The 16,953-nt window shown below is 32.6% G+C and overlaps 1 protein-coding gene across 1 annotated transcript in view; it reads right to left on the bottom strand.

The window, feature by feature from the left end:
* Nucleotides 1-13,758, bottom strand: part of LOC143076769 (protein unc-93 homolog A-like) — a 33,545-nt gene extending 19,787 nt beyond the window's left edge. Inside the window, exon 1 of the mRNA XM_076252642.1 lies at nucleotides 13,626-13,758. The gene's annotated coding sequence lies outside the window, so the exon portion shown is untranslated. The remainder of the gene's footprint in view (nucleotides 1-13,625) is intronic.
* Between the last annotated feature and the right edge of the window lie 3,195 nt (nucleotides 13,759-16,953).

Below are 16,953 nucleotides of genomic sequence, written 5' to 3'. Positions count from 1 at the left end.
TCTCTATAGTTCATATTTAAGCACTCCATTACTCTATTCTTTTTTTTTATTTTTCGGCCAATATTTCTCTGTTCTTAATATCTTATGGTCTCTATTCTACAGTTTTTATCCATTATTCTCTGTTCTTTAAACCCCTACTGCATCTATATTAAGTCATCTTAACAAATACAATGTAAAAGTTTTTAAGACGTTCATAAAATATTAAACTTCTTCAGACAAAGACAAATGGATTGACCGTTAGTACCATGCACTATTAGATAGTTTATTCTCATAAAACCATGCAAGTACAAAGGTTACAGAGAAGTTAAAAAAATAATGTACATAACAACAAAAATAAAAATGCATCAAAAATGCATAAAATTTCGGATGAGATAACATATAAAAGAATATATATTATATATACTTATACAGTCAAATGTGAAAGCTAAAATTGTATAATATAATACTTTTTGTGTATAAGTATGATACATAAATTATGGTTATTAATGCGGGGTTCACACATTGCCGATTATTGCTCCCGTTTGAGATCAGACAGCGATACGACACGAAAAGTGAAAAAGTTGGATTAGTATCCTCAATTATCTTGAATGTCCTATTATTGTCTGAACGCAGTCGTTTTAGTTCGTAACAGATTCCTACTGGTCGGGAAGGGTCCGAATAGTTCGGCAAAGCACCCCGACAGTTAGGTGCGTCCCGTAACATTCGGGGAAACTCAGCCGATTTTTTCTAGTCGGATTACAATCGTGCCTATGTCGTGACAGATTCTGCTGTATCGGATCGAATTCCTAACAATGTTCTGTGTATTCGGGACGGTGTCCTGTGGAACGGGAATGATCTGGAGAAGTCCCGACAATAACAGAATACAATACGACTGAGACCAGACAAAGCCGTTTGCAATGCGATAGAGAGGACCGTGATAGGATTACGTTCCGACAGTACCCGATCATCCCGATTATGTCGACAGTTTTCGAACGGATAACTTCCGTCAGCGTCGGTTCACGGTCTTGTCACTATCTGATCTCTGTCGGATTACATTCGGTAGAATCGGGACGCAGTCGTGACAGACTCGGTCGAATTTTACCTGGCGAAAGATACCATCCACGATTCACACGATCTTGATCAGACTTTTGACAAATTTTAATCGGGAATGGTCCTGTCAAGGACGGCAGTAAAAATCGTGAATGTGTGACCCCAGCTTAAGAAGGAGTGAGCTTAGTACTAATACATCGCATAAAATTGCAGAGGTTTCTTAGTGTCTTTGGTTGTTTTGAATTAAACTATTCATATTTATATAACATGTATACTATTCATTGCTTTACATAAAATTACAAAATACCATAAAATGTTGTGTTTCGTAGATGAATATTTGTATGAGAAATGTCATATAAACTCATCTATACTACGCTGTAAGAAGCTAATTAAACAAATTAATCAAAAGAGATTCGTGGTATCGAAATTAAAGACCGCATCTACAGAAATAGCAAGAGACAAGATCAGCCAATCTAAAACAGTACTTGTAGTTACTGAAAGATAGGTCGAAGTTCATTTTATTAGTACGGTTTTCAAAAAGCTAACTATTGCTAAAGCTTAAAAGTGAAGCTGTAGAGCCATGCATATATACACACCAGCGTTTAACCAATGATCTAAGCGTATTACAAATATATGTTTCCTCGTACATAACCATTAATATTTATCTTATCACAAGCTGAAATTAATCAATATCTATCGTGCGTTTATTGCAATACACAGATGCAGCGATTAGCAGATAACTTTAAATGAAAACTGACGTTATAACTAATTGTAATAATTGCTTTCTATAGAGAAATTGCTCTTACTGAAATCAAATTTTATGTTTTAATGGATCTTAGTTAAAATCAGAAACCACGATTTCTAAGTAAAGTAATTTGATTTTATTTTCATCTGCGAGGAGGATTTCTTCAATTAAAGTTTAATTTCAGACAAAACTAAGATTTAATGATCCACACTTAAAAATAGTTCAATGCTATGGAATAGAAATTCAACGAAGGCATTCAGTCTCAAATAATAGGGTTTTCAGTTGCAAACAATGATGACATTTCAATGAAAATAATCCTAGTTTTATTAGCTGAAAGTTTTGAATGTTTTGAGCATGCATATATATAGGAATAACAATATAACTACAGAGTCCTCGCTTAACCTTGTAAATCGAAGCATAAACTGCAAGATCTGTATTTAATCATATTTGGCGTTGAAAAAAATCGCCTTTTGTCTATCTTTAACTTTACGGCTTCATTGACAAAACCTGTGACGTATTTCTGGTTGAATGACAGTGCCTTCATTATAACTGTGCATACATCACATATCTTTATCCAGATAACGCATCTTAATCATAGATTTGACAGAACTATTTTGTGCGTAAAGATTATGTAATGATAGTGACATTTTTGTGATTACAAAAGTAACGTTGTTTTATGACAGTACATGTTGGAAATATATGTTAAACATATCTGCAATGATCAATATCTTAAAAATCTTCTCCCAGTATTTATAATAAAAAAGGAAAATAAAATATTGATTCAATATTAAAGGGATAATTCGCGAATTTTTACTTTTCAGCTAATTATGTCCATAATACCATAAAAAACATATTCACCAAGTTTTATCTGGATATGAACAGCAATAAAGGAGAAAATTAAGAATTAATAATTTTATTTCTTCGAACTTCCTGACTTATGTGACGTAGTTTAAGTCTTTAAGCATGCCGGGAGTGGAAATAATCTCATTTTAAATCTTAATCGTTAATCATCTTATAACGCTATTTAAAGCGCATAGACGACGTTTGGTGTAGCTATTAACCAACTAATAATTAAGATGGAACAGCGCTCAGCTTGAAAGTAGAATGTACGATTTATATTTTAATATTTTCTGAAATGATTATAGTGATACAAGTAAATCATATAAAATATTTTTTTATGATGATTTTTTTTCCGACGGATATTTTGAACTAACACGTATAACTGGTAGTGTTTTAAACATGCATGTTTGTACTTTATACCTTTTACGTCAGGCTAGTAAATGTGCTGCTAGTATATTTGTAGTGTGTAAATACGGCCCCCGCAAATACAAATGTGTATTGTACTTTGACACATAGTGACTACCTGTTGAATGCGTGGTTAAATTCAAGTTAATTAAAAGATTAGCATTTTGTATCTTTTGATCTTTACTCAGTGAATTTTTAAGCCGTCACGGTTCACTTTTCTAGGTGTGAACAACATTTCGTATGAATGATAAACGGGGGAATCTTAATATTTTCCATGAGCTCAGTTTAATTAAATATATTATTGACGCTGAATATTTTTTGTTAAAAAAAAAAGAAATACTGAATTAATTTAATTGAATAAATTTATGAATAATGATGTCCCTATAAACACGAGTAAATGAATTAAAAATTCTAAATATGAATCGGTGACCTTGAATTTTTGAAATAGATAGTAATTACCAATTGCAGTTATATAAGTGGGTCGTTCAAAGCGATCTTATTCTTTTTTTTTTTTTTAAATATTCAGGAAGTAATGTCCTTATCAAAATAATTTAATTCTCACCACGTACTAATTCTTCAGCTATTTGAACGAAAATATCAAAAATGTTAACAGAAAATTTTCAACTTTGTCTTACTGGAAGGGAGGGAGAGCTCCAGACGTACTTATTATGGCTTATGGCTTATCGTCAATTTGTGTGTTGGGTCAGGAATGGTCAACCACTTGGCAAGAAACACAGAATAATCCTACCGGCTTGTGTAGTAAACATAATTAGAAGTTGGATGGGGTATACGAATGATTCAAAGAATGTGAAAGTGACACTTCAGACTGAATAGTTCTAAAATCATTTAAACGGTTTACCAATACAGTTTTTCACCGAATGTTTCAGATTCATTTCATTATTTGTGTATTAATAAACCTATTTATGAATTATTTCACTTTGAGGTCTAATTTTATAGATTGCATGTTGTATTAACATGAAGGTTTGGTCTACCACAGTACCACGGAGCGTTGATATGATTTGACCCGAGATCCTCCCGAGATGTTGTTGGGGTTCTTGTTGTGCAACCTTAACCAGTTTTCAATGATGTGTTTTTTATCTCCTTGTTTGTCTTTCGATCGTTTATTGGTTATTTTTTGCTATGACGTTGTCAGTGTGTTTTTTAATACTGAATATGACTATCCGTTTTGGTACCTTCTGCCTTTTTACAAACAAGACCATGAAACTGAATATTGGAAATGTATCATGCTACTACAAAAGAAAAAGCACTGATGGATTGTCCTAGAAGCATATTTTATGAGATTAATAATGGTCTACTTATAGACTTACAGTTACATTTATTTCATGTTTGAAGCGGTGCATTTTTAAAAATTAAATTTGACTTTTACCAAGAAATGCATTGTAGCAAAGGGGAAGAGTAATTGTGGTCTAGTGTCAGATACTCGAAAATAATGGAATTTAACAGAAAAGGAAACAAAAAACGGACTTTGGCAAAAATGTAGAGGGCTTTTGATACCTGATCTCCAGACATAAAATCTTTTACAATAAATCATCCTACAACAGCTTAAAAGCTTGAAATGCCAGCGATTTCGCGGGAGTGTTTTAGTGTTCTCAAAATCTTATATTGATAAAAATGACACTCCTTTAAATAATTGAATGTACATGTACAGGAAGACAAACGATTACCGCACGTTCTAGAGACATGCCACGAACTAAGTATCATCTTCGTGTCATAATTGCGCATGCTTGTCTCTTCACATACAAGTAAACGCAAATTTTCTAATAGGCAAAATATTTCGTAAATGTACCCGCTCATATCGGAAATAGGACAAGAAAGTATGAAAGATAGTCATCCGTATTCTCTCGGTTAAATTCTCTAGGATTTACTCCAAACAATGTTGTAAAATGATGCAGTATGTTTTTTTCTTTCTTGAATTATTCATCACAACTCTAGACCGCATAACGTAAATTAAACATTTGCTAAGCAAATAAAACAAGCTGACAAAACATTATGTAAGCTATTGTGTACAAAAGCATTGGCGGATCCAGGGGGAGTGGTTCCGGGTGTTGGAACCCCCGTTTTTTTTTGCCGATCAATGCATTTGAAGTGGGACATATATTTGGAACCCCCCTTTTTTAATATGGCTGGATCCGCCCCCGAAAAGTAAAACTGAAATTTGAAAAAAAAAATCATTTTACATGGTACAGTACCAGATAATCTTCTACACATGAATTTTGAAACAGAAGTCAAAATTAATAATTTACGGTCTTATTATTTCTGTCTTTGCACATGTCAGAATTAATCAGCCTGTAGATATAAATTTTAAACTCTTAATTTCATGTTTGGACGGCTTTGTGTATTTCAATCAGGTTAGGAACATACATTGTAAACAGGATGTATAATACACCTGACAGCATTTTCGATGGTACTTTTACCTGTGCACACCTGGGTCAAACAGCTGGGAAGCGATGCATGTACCTGAATTGCGTAATGTCACCAGTTTATTAGCCCGCAGGAAGTCACTAGAATACCCGAATGTGACACTATTACATGACCTCTGGCAATAATTTAGAAGATCGACGGTTTTCATATTAGAAGTACCCGAAATGAATAAAATCTATTACATAAAAAAGATTTTTTTTTTTGGCAAGCATTTCGAAAAGTCTAAAGCCGCTACAGATAAGAATATATTAATGCTTTTACAACTTCCAAATTAGTGTCCGCCCCACTAGATGTATTCCTATCTTTTATCTTGTTAACATGAATTTAGAAAGAAAAAATACTCCTACTACGATTGACCATAAATCATTACAAACTTCGCTAGCCTAACTGTCGACATTTTATATCCCGAAACTGCTCAGCCTTAACTTGTAGGACTACGCAACTGCGTTGACCTAGTAGACAGCTATAAAGCATAACAAGGGGGCGGTAAGATCTATTAAGTTTCCACACGAATCGGGGAAGACATATGCTCCCATCTACCTATCACCTCTTCAACCTTTTATATGGCACAATATGGAAAAGGAGGGGGGGGGGGGTAAACAGCATCTGTAATTATACTACATGTAAATAAATAAAGTCTTATTTTTAAACCATTATTATATCAAACAAATGACCCTTTAAATGTTTTACGTAATTTTTTATGTATACTAGGTTTTTTTGCACCTAAAAAATATATACTTCATTGAACTTGTGAATTTACGACAGAAAGTCACAGAACAAAACGTCATAATTCAGTTTCGAGTTTATTTTTCTTTAAACGAGAAAACGTAAATTAATTAATTCCTTTTTGGTTTGTTCTTGAAATATTATTTTTAAACCAAGTTGTAAACAGAATTTATTAAATAGATATCAATGACATCAAATAATTGTTATAAAATCAAAATGCCAAAGTGGCTAGGTACCTTAAATGGCTTCATTGTCCCTAGAAATATATATCCTTTGCATGATTGAAATCAAATATCTTTTTATTTTTAAGGCTTGTAAACATGTTCATAAACTTAATATGTAATAAATGTAATAAATAATATAATATTTGAAGATGTTTTTCCTATATATATTCAACATTTTTTTTGTCTGTGACTTTTTATCCGTGTACTAAACTTCTACTAGTAAACACCAAAAGTGTTACTAATGCATGAATGCAGAAATACTGAACTATATTAATCTGACAATTTCCTTTCAACCAGGCTTGGAACGAAATAGCAATAAAAACATTCATGAGAAAAAAATCATAATTACTATCAAATTTCCATCGAAACAAGATGCTTCAAAATGGTCTGCACACACTTTCTTGAACTTGTTGTGAGTTGGTTGGTGTTATGTTGAGGTTAATCATCTACGTCTTGGAAAGTGTAAGCTTATGCCATGTGAACTTCGATTGAACATCCGTACGCTTGACAAGTCATTTTGATACTGAATATACGATATGCCATGCTTGTTTTTTGGCTTTGTGGTTTTCAGATATTTTATTCAAATATACTCATCACGTGACAATTTGTATCGGAGATGCCGTCAAAATGGCGATAAGTCGAGCAGTGATAGTGGGATTTTAATTTTTATTTTAATCACTCATCTAGAAGAATTGAACAATAATTTTAATGAATATATGATTATTTATATCAAATAAACATAATATAAAATTTTCATTTTTTTGCGAAGTTTCCCTTTAAGGATGTACTTAGGTGAGGTTAGGTGAAAATTAATAAATTAAGAAGTTAAAATTGATACTATAAGCTGGTAGAGCATCAACTAAGGATAAAAATAAGTTAAAAATATTGATATGTCATGGACCTCCTTTTCGAGATATTTGAGATTTAAAATATGGCGGGAAAAGGCTGACTCTGACTTTTACCTTATGTTTGCATTGGTATTATTAGGTCTCAAAACAAAAGAAAGAAAATTAAGAATCGTCTAAAATTTTGGTACATGACCTTTCATGAGCTATTAAGTCTTGTATGAAAAAAATAAATGGGTGTTATGGGGGAAAATATTTTACATTGTAGTGTATGGAAAAACACCAAGGAGTCCGAACATTTGACACAAATTCCAAAACCTCACCTAAGTACATCCTTAATTGTTTTTGTGTATCATTAGTGTCATCATTATTTTTTTTCATTATATCTTTATATTATATTTCCGGTATTCCAAAATATATAGGTACTCGACGAGTATACAATGTTTTGCTGTATATTTCGTATGATGACAAAGATTCAGAAAAAATATTACAGAAATAAGTAATAAAAGATCATAAGAACCCATTACCCTCCGTATGACACATGCAGGCATAGATATTACTTTTCGCAATTGCTCTTATGTATTAAATCATTTTTCTCATCTAAACCGATTGTATTTGTATATAAACTTTAAATTCCCAACATAATATATTGGTACATGTACCCTCCTTTCACAAAAATATTATAATTTCCTACTTTACATTGTATAAGGATTTGATTGAAAAGAGGAAATAGTAATAGTTGACACAGCATCCATATAATATTTGAAGCCTACACAATGACGTATTCTCAGAAACCAAATCACCTGCATGAGGGTGTGGGTGGGAGTTTACAGAGTAGAGAATAAATTTTATTAATGAAATGCACTTTTATACCCCTGGGGTTGAAGGCATATATAAACAATACAATACAATGTAAAAACATTATTAAGTATTAAACATCATAAATGATATAGAGTTGTAAAACAGTAAAACAATATTTATGCAGGTATTGTGTCCACTCCCCTCAGTGCAAATAACTTTATAATGAAGGAACGGTAATTAAACTGCATATAATATCAAATGAAGATAGAAGTGATTATAATTTATCTGCTTCAGACGATTTCAAGAACTATGGACTTAAATTATTCACGTTTTTTTTTTCAATAGGCAAAACATATTAAAAGGTATCTAGGGAAACATGGACCCAAAGATAAAGAAAAGACAATTGTTTCAGAATTGTTTCCCCCTACATACATGTACCTTAATATAAATATTTATTACGGTAAATAGGATTTTTTTTCTGAGACAAGTGCCTGTGAGAGAAGAGAATAATAAGGTGCTAGAATATAATGCATAGAGAACAATGGACAACAAGTGGAAATAATAGAGATCAATTGCCTAAAAATTCAAGAATACAGAAATCAAGGAGGTTATAATATAACCTCCTTGCAGAAATGAAGGACCCCATTCAGACCCTCACATTTTCTCAGAAACCTAATAACCTGAATATGATGTAACGCATTTAATACAATAAGTCAATTATACGTTAAAAAGATAGATTTCCAAATGTCGTATGCAAGTGCAACTGCAAAGCTATCAATTTTGTTTTCCACGTGGTTTCATTTTGTGAACAGCAATGCTTTTGTTATGTGCATGTTCATTATTCAATAGTCAAAACGTTTTTATTGCAATTTTCTGTATGATATAACACTTGTCAGAAAAGAATTAATCTTCTTGAAGCTTAATAATTAGGTTGAAGGCTCGAATAATTTTTTTTTTTTTTCTTCAAAAAAAAAAGCATATTTAAGGCCACTATGCATAAATCCATAGCATGCATATTTACAGGATATCTTTAAGATTGGAATCAATATGTTAGACGTGTTTCAGTAGGCATCGTACATGTACATGTAGATGTAATTGCATTTTTTTAAACTGATTGTCATGTTTAGAAGTTTTTGTTAAATTGATCAGTAAAATATTGGTAGATTTGTTGCATTATTTTATACGTATTTCTGATTTTTTTTTTTTTTTATATTTCAGATGTATTTCGAAATAAGTAGATTGTAGACGTTCCTGTGTAGATTTTAAGCAGCATTTTAGACGTATTTCGGTAGTAATGTAAAAGTGGTTTCATTGCATTATTTTAGACGCATTTCTATAGATTGTTTGTCATATTTTAGATGTATTTCCGAATCGGTAGATTGGTTGTCCGATTTTAGCCGTTTATAGTGAATTGTAAAGGTAAATTGAGTGCATTATCGCAGAAGTACATGTACATCGGTAGCTTGAAGTCCTTATTGTAAACGTTGTATTCGTATATCGGCGGATTTATGACAATATTTTAGACATCTGTCTGTCGGTAAATTGTTTGTCGTTATACTTAATATATATTTCGATAGATTGTTTTCGGATTTTATGCGGGGTTCACACATTGCCGTTTATTGCTCCCGTTTAAGATCAGACAGCGATACGACACGAACAGTGAAAAAGTCGGATTACTATCCTCAATTATCTGGAATGTCTTATCATTGTCTGAACGCAGTCGTTTAAGTTCGTAACAGATTCCTACGGATCGGGAAGGGTCCAAATAGTTCGGCGAAGCATCCCGACTGTTATGTGCGTCCAGTAACATTTGGGGAAACTCAGCCGATTTTTTCTAGTCGGATTACAATCGTGCCTGTGTCGTGACAGATTCTGCTGTATCGGATCAAAATCCTAACAATGTTCTGTGTATTCTGGACGGTGTCCTGTGGAACGAGAATGATCTGGAGAAATTTTTCATTGCTGTTTTTCTGCCGATTGCATATGAGTACAGATTGCATCCAGATCTTGTCGATTGCGAACCGTTTTTGCCGAAACCGTTCCGGAACAGTCCCGTTATTAATACGAAATTCGTCAATGATACCCACGTCAGAGTCCCGACAATTACAGAATACAATACGACTGAGACCAGACAAAGCCGTTTGCAATGCGATAGAGCGGACTGTGACAGGATTACGTTCCGACAGTACCTGATCATCCCGAGTTTGCATGCCGACAGTTTTCGAACGGATAAATTCCGTCAGCGTCGGTTCACTGCCTGGTCACTGTCTGATATCTGTCGGATTACATTCGGTAGAATCGGGACGCAGTTGTGACAGACTCGGTCGAATTTTACCTGGCGAAAGATACAAATTGGATTAGAAGCGGATTGAGAACAGGATTATCGGGATACATTCGCTTGAAACGTTTGGATATCGACGCTTCCTGAACAATATCTGATTGTTGTCGTGATTAAATTATTTGTTTTACAAATTGTAATTAAAGTTTGAATTTCCATCCACGATTCACAGGATCTTGATCAGACTTTTGAGAAATTTTAATCAAGAATGGTCCTGTCAAGGACGGCAGTAAAAATCGTTATAGTGTGACCCCAGCTTTAGACAGTCATATTTCTGTAAATATAATGCAATACTTTAAAAGTATTTCGGTAGATTGGTTGCAATATTTTCAACATATTTAGAAGATTTATGACAATACTTAAGATATTATCGATAGAACAAATATTCGCTTGTATCGATATTCTGTATAAACTTAAAATATTTTTATTTTGACGCATAAATGTGACATTATTAAAGATGTTATCTTTGTAAAATGACTCAATTCCTCAATTTGGTTGATCTACTGCTTGTTCGTAGGTTCAAATCATGTTTAGAAGATAATTAATATTACGTATTATATATAAGTATTTAACTGGTGGACATTTTGTAACCGTTTCTATGCGGTACGTGTTTTGCTCATTGTTGAAGTAGGTACATTGACATAAAGTTGCTAACTCATTGACAATGACTCACAATAACCCTGACCCCCAACACACGTAATGCTATTCTAGAGATTTTTACAGATTTTAATTTACAAAATGTTAATGAAAACAAGAATCCGCCCGTGTTAAGTAAATTTTATCTAATCCAGGATATGTGATAACTCTTTATTATTATAGCTCGTTATGCATTTTATCAGTTAAGGATGTTCGCTTGTCATGTTTTGGAACTTCTGTCAGATTTTCGGAATCCTCTAATTTTATCCATTTGAATGCCTTAAATATTTGCCCATTAACCCCCATTTTTCTTAATATAAATCTTTTACATAATCTTTTACACATATATACATATATAGTTATTATAACCAACCTGTAAAAGTCTAATACAATCTGTGTTATGTTTTATAATTTATTAAAGAACTTAAAGTTGTCAATATTAAAGCTAAGAAAAATCAAGAGAGAACATTTGCCGCCAAAATTTCAATGGGTTACATCTCGAACGGACACACGGACATGTATATTTTTTCTAGCTCTTTTGCAGTGGCGGATCCAGGAGGGGGGGTGTCCGGGGGTTGTTACCCCCCGTTTTTTTTTAGCCGATCAATGCATTTGAATGGGAGCATACAGTTGGAAGACCCCCCTTCACTCTGTGTTGGGAACCACCCCCCCTTTTTTTTAAATGGCTGGATCCGCCACTGTTTTGGTTCCTTTACGTAAATCTCCTATCAATATATAATAATGTTATGAAAAACTTGTTATTTTGAAACTGAGAAGCGAAATTCCTTAAGTACATTTGTCACCATATCACAAGGGTCGTCCTGCATGCCAAAAACAATGGGGGAAATGAAAAAAAATCAAAAATTATTCCTAATTGTAAATAACATATCAAAATTGTTTTGTTTGTCATTATACATGTTATATAATATATTACACTGTCAGTTCACAAATCAATGACTCATAGAAAACTTCATTGCCTAATTACTTATAATTGTTAATCATAAACAGATATTTATGGTATTTAGCCTATGTTGCAGATTAGGAAAATTTAACGTCGTGATCCAACTGCAAAATTATCTCATAAAATAGATATTACATAAATGAGGGTTTGGAAAGGGTTCAACTTGTTTTTATATAATTCAGATATTAAGTAAAACACATATAGTAATTTAAACTCATTTCGGGGCCTTATATTAATGTCTATGCGGTATGGGCTTTGTTCATTGTTGAAGGCCGTACGGTGACCTATAGTTGTCAATTTCTGAGTCTGTTTGGTCTCTTGTGGAGCAATCATACCAAATCTTCTTTTTTATATGAATATAGACTGTGAAGGTATATTAGTAAACAATTGATAGTATGTCTACTCTAACGTTATCATGGTTATAGTAATTTAAATAAAGTTGGATAATTGCAGCTTACAATCATGAATGTAGTCAGGGGTGAATCCAGCCATTTTCAAAAAAGGGGAGGTCCAACCATATGTCCCTATTCAAATACATTGATCGTCCAAAAAAAAGGGGGGTTCCAACCCTTTCCCCCTTGTTTCGCAACAGAATGTAGTCAACGACTTTTTACAGCTACATGTTCTATATACAATATGTAGTATACAAATTAACCGGCGTGAAATGTATTTAACATATCTGGTTTTATTTGCGTTGATGGGATGCTGTCGCGTCTCTATCTAATCTACATTATATTTTATTTACAATGGGCTAAGAATACGATTGAAATTTTCGCAAAGTGGTTATAATGTTGGCCTTTAAGTCAGATTCTAAATTTAAGATTTATTGTGAAATCATACAATTGTCGGTACACAACAAATATAACGATAAAAATGGAGATGAAATGATTGAATATATGTGTTTGTTATACAAATTTTATCATTGTTTAAAGAGGTGCCCGATGGGTTATTTTCGTTCTTCGTGATCGGCGCATTTTCGCTATCGTGACTGATCCGTTTTTCTACAGATTTTTTTTTATATATATATTTTCGTGATCCGTGATCATGGAAATTAATTTTCTGTGAATCGTGATTGACAAAAAAAGTAACTCGTGAATCGTGATGAGACCTCCCCCCCTCTCCCCCCCCCCCCAACCGCCATCAGACCCCTCTTAAAAATTCACTGGTCCTACTGTACCAGTCGGAGATATCTTCTTGCACTATATACCGCAGATAAGTCAAACACATAGTTAGCTGAGATGAATACATAAATTTTACATTCTGTGAAGAATTGCTTAGAATATAGTTAAAGTATTTTTACAGCTATATGTACAATATCATGAATATGTTTTATACAAAACCAGTGTGAAATATAGTTATCATTTCTGGTTTTATTTTCGTTAATGAGATGCTGGCTCGCGTCTCTATAAAGACTCCACATCACATTTTATTCACGAGAATGTATAATGAAAAAATCACGTTAACAACTTTATATTTTGTTTTCTTTGTACACCTACAATTATATTTCATGCATAGCTTTTAATTTGAAATGGAATGAAAATTTGTAAACAAGTCCGAAGACTTTTACTTGATTAAATAAAAACATCAACGGTACTATACGAAAACTGAATGCAAACTAATTTCTGTTACTTACTTTAGGGAATATATTCTCTATATTAATACAGCTTCCATCCACGACTACATCGATCCGGATAGGGAACGGCAAATAGCTATAGAAGATAAACAAATCTTCTGTAATTATTAAATCAATTTCAGACATCAATTTCAGAAGGTTGTATTACACGCATAAACTACCGTTGTAATGATTTATATTTCCTTGTAGCAAATTACCACGAGAACATAGTCAGTTGCAAAAATATATACAAACGTTCGATTGGTTCATTGAAATTTTGGCTTGGTTGAGTTAATAAAGAAATCTAACGGGAATTGGCTTTTAACATTTTCACGCTTATACTAAAAGTTTATTTCTATTCCATTTAACACGATGTGCAACATGTATTAAATGTGTTGCATTTGCAATGACAAATTAATGAGGAAAAAACAACTAAATCATAAATGAACGAACAAACAAACAAACACAGGACGAACAACTGTCAGCTTTTCCTTATAGTTTTAGAATAATTTTATTGACATACAAGACATTTCTTGGTTTTCCTAAACAGAAGATCATACAAACAGAACAAGAAGTATACTTAACAACAAAATTATTTGCATTTACCTGTGACCGTTGGTTTTGTTTTCCCGTTTGAATGGGTTTACCCTATTTTTTTTATTTTTATTTTTTTTTTTTTGGGGGGGGGGGGCTTTATAGCTTTCTGTTCGGTGTGAGCCAAGGCTCTGTGTTGAATACCGTACATTGACCTATTATGGTGTCTTTTATAAATTGTGACTTGGATGGAGAGTTATCTCATTGGCATTCATACCACATCTTCCTATATCTACTTAAAAAAAATGCCCTTCACATTCAGTTCATTTCCGATGCGTATAATAGTAAAACTAACTACTGATTTTATCCACTCCATTTGGAACATGTCAATCAATCTCCTTTGTTCTTTTTTTAAAGTAAAATTAACAGTTACGAAAAGTTTGTAGATGTGGGTGCATGGTTTCTTCATAAAATTCGCAAAATATTCACACATAATGTCAGTAATGATACAATTTACGGACTCTTTAGCAAAATCTTTTAAGAAAACTACAAATGTTGACGCACGCGATTACAAGAAGCATATAAAAATATATAACTATAAGAATGTAAGTACCCACTTAAAATGAAGTTGAAATCGAAATCGTAGTACACGATAACCGGTTACACGATATGGCATTGTCACATAAATCTTGCTACCAAATCTCGTGAAGCTCTGTTATGCAGTTACTGAAAATTTAACGACACGATCATATGAGACGGACGGATGAATACAGACGAACAGACAGACGTAAGTAAGCAGTGCACCCCGTTTTTCGGATCGAGGAATGATAAATAGTTATTGAAGTTTGTGCAAGTCCCTGGAGCAATATATTAACGGATTCGACCGGAAATTTAAAGATGGTTCTTGAAGAAAGTCTCTTTATCACAACGCTTTTTTTGAAAGTATCAGAAAAAACTTAGACATAAAGTGTTCATGTCCAGAAATTCGTACACTATAGTAGTATTAACTATAATAAAACGAAATAATGCTACACAGCACAGAAACGCAAACCCGAGGGATCCTGAAATAAATATTAGTATTCAAAACTAGATAATCTGAGTTCATCAACATTAACTGTTACGTCCAATATTTGTTCTGCTATATGCATTGATTATACAATTTAATCTAAAACTTGCTTTTGAATTTTTTCAGGAGATTATTTCTTAAATTTGTAAGGCTTATGTTGGAAATGAAATCGTTTTGGCTTATCATGAACTCATGACGCAGCTATTAAGTTCAATCTTCTAACAACCCTTCTAACAATATATCGTATACTGATCGCGGTGTATCGTAATTTGAAATTTTTTCTCGATCTGGCAAGCGATAAGAGATGTAAGAGAGGGAGAAATCTCAGGTGCGAAATGGGTATTTATATTACTTCTGAAAGATAAACAGCAAAAAATAAATCGCACGTGTTCATAAATCAAAGCCGAAGCAATTTAGTAGAAATATGTAAACAATGACTGTCAGTTATTTATTAACTTAAGTTTAAACTTCTGACGAAAAACGATAAAATTATTACATTGATGGGCTTTGGATTAACTTTTTAACTACAAATATCAGCTGTTTAACTACAAAATTCATCGTTCATCACGTTTATCACGTTTATCATGTTTATCATGTTCAAACAATCTTTCAATAGTAATTGATTGTCTTCTGTATTATGTTTCAGTCGTGTAAGACAAATATCCTCTAATGGGGATACACAGTTATGAATATTCAAACCTTATCCATAATTATTTGGTCATTTTCTTCTTTCCTTTCTTGTTTTGTCAATGTAATGCTTTGGACTGACCAAGAAAGTGAGAAAAAGAAAGTCGAGCAATATGGCTGTCGGGATGGGTTTTTATACAGAAAATAAAACGAAAAAAATAAGAATAGAGAAAAATGGGCCAAAAACAATAAGAAGAGATAACAAAAAATTTCAAGAACAAAATAAGAATACAAAAATGAAGGGCCCCAATCCAGAGATTCCTTTAAAAAACTGATAAAATCAATATGCAATCAAATAAGTACTGAAAATGAAAATCTTAATATTATATCACGTTTGACTATATAATAATCGTTCGTCACTTACAAAGCTCGTCATAAATGAAACATAACATTAATCATTTATTAATCATTTAGAGTTGCTTGTTCCCAAAGTTGAATCACATGAGCCTCTCTTGTCCTATAGATTCGGTCCAATAACCCAACCTTTTTTCAATCCAAAGTTGTCTGTGGGGTTCTTGTTAGCTATAGTCAAATAGTGTTGTGTTTACATGGTTTATGATATGCTTGTGAATTGTTAGAGCGTAATCACCTAAATTATAATTAAATCAGTTTTTTCAAAATAAATTAGCAATGCACTAACCAAGTAAAAAATGCGTCAGCTGTCAGGTCCCGCATGGTACACATATTTCGTTCTACTTGCTCTGCACAGACAGGGTTGCAGTTCTTATTTAAATGGCATTGTTTCTAAAATTTCTTTTTGCCACACAAGTTTAAAATTGAAAACTTACAGTCGGTAATATGTAAATAAATCATATTTTCTCTTAGTATATATATATATATATATATATATATATATATATATGTATATATATATATATACTAAGAGAAAATAATATATATATATATATATATATATATATACTAAGAGAAAATAATATAAAGTGCCTAGAAAATCAACCTAACGATGTTAGAGTAGATTTGATTAGTATATATGTTCCAGACCATATGAGTATTTGGACCGTACGCGTACGGTCCGGACCGTATACGTATACTCGTACGGTC

Source organism: Mytilus galloprovincialis, chromosome 5, assembly GCF_965363235.1.
Source record: "Mytilus galloprovincialis chromosome 5, xbMytGall1.hap1.1, whole genome shotgun sequence".
Taxonomy (NCBI): domain Eukaryota; kingdom Metazoa; phylum Mollusca; class Bivalvia; order Mytilida; family Mytilidae; genus Mytilus; species Mytilus galloprovincialis.
The sequence above is the reverse complement of the archived record's forward strand: the minus strand, read 5'-3'. Positions and strand labels throughout refer to the sequence as shown.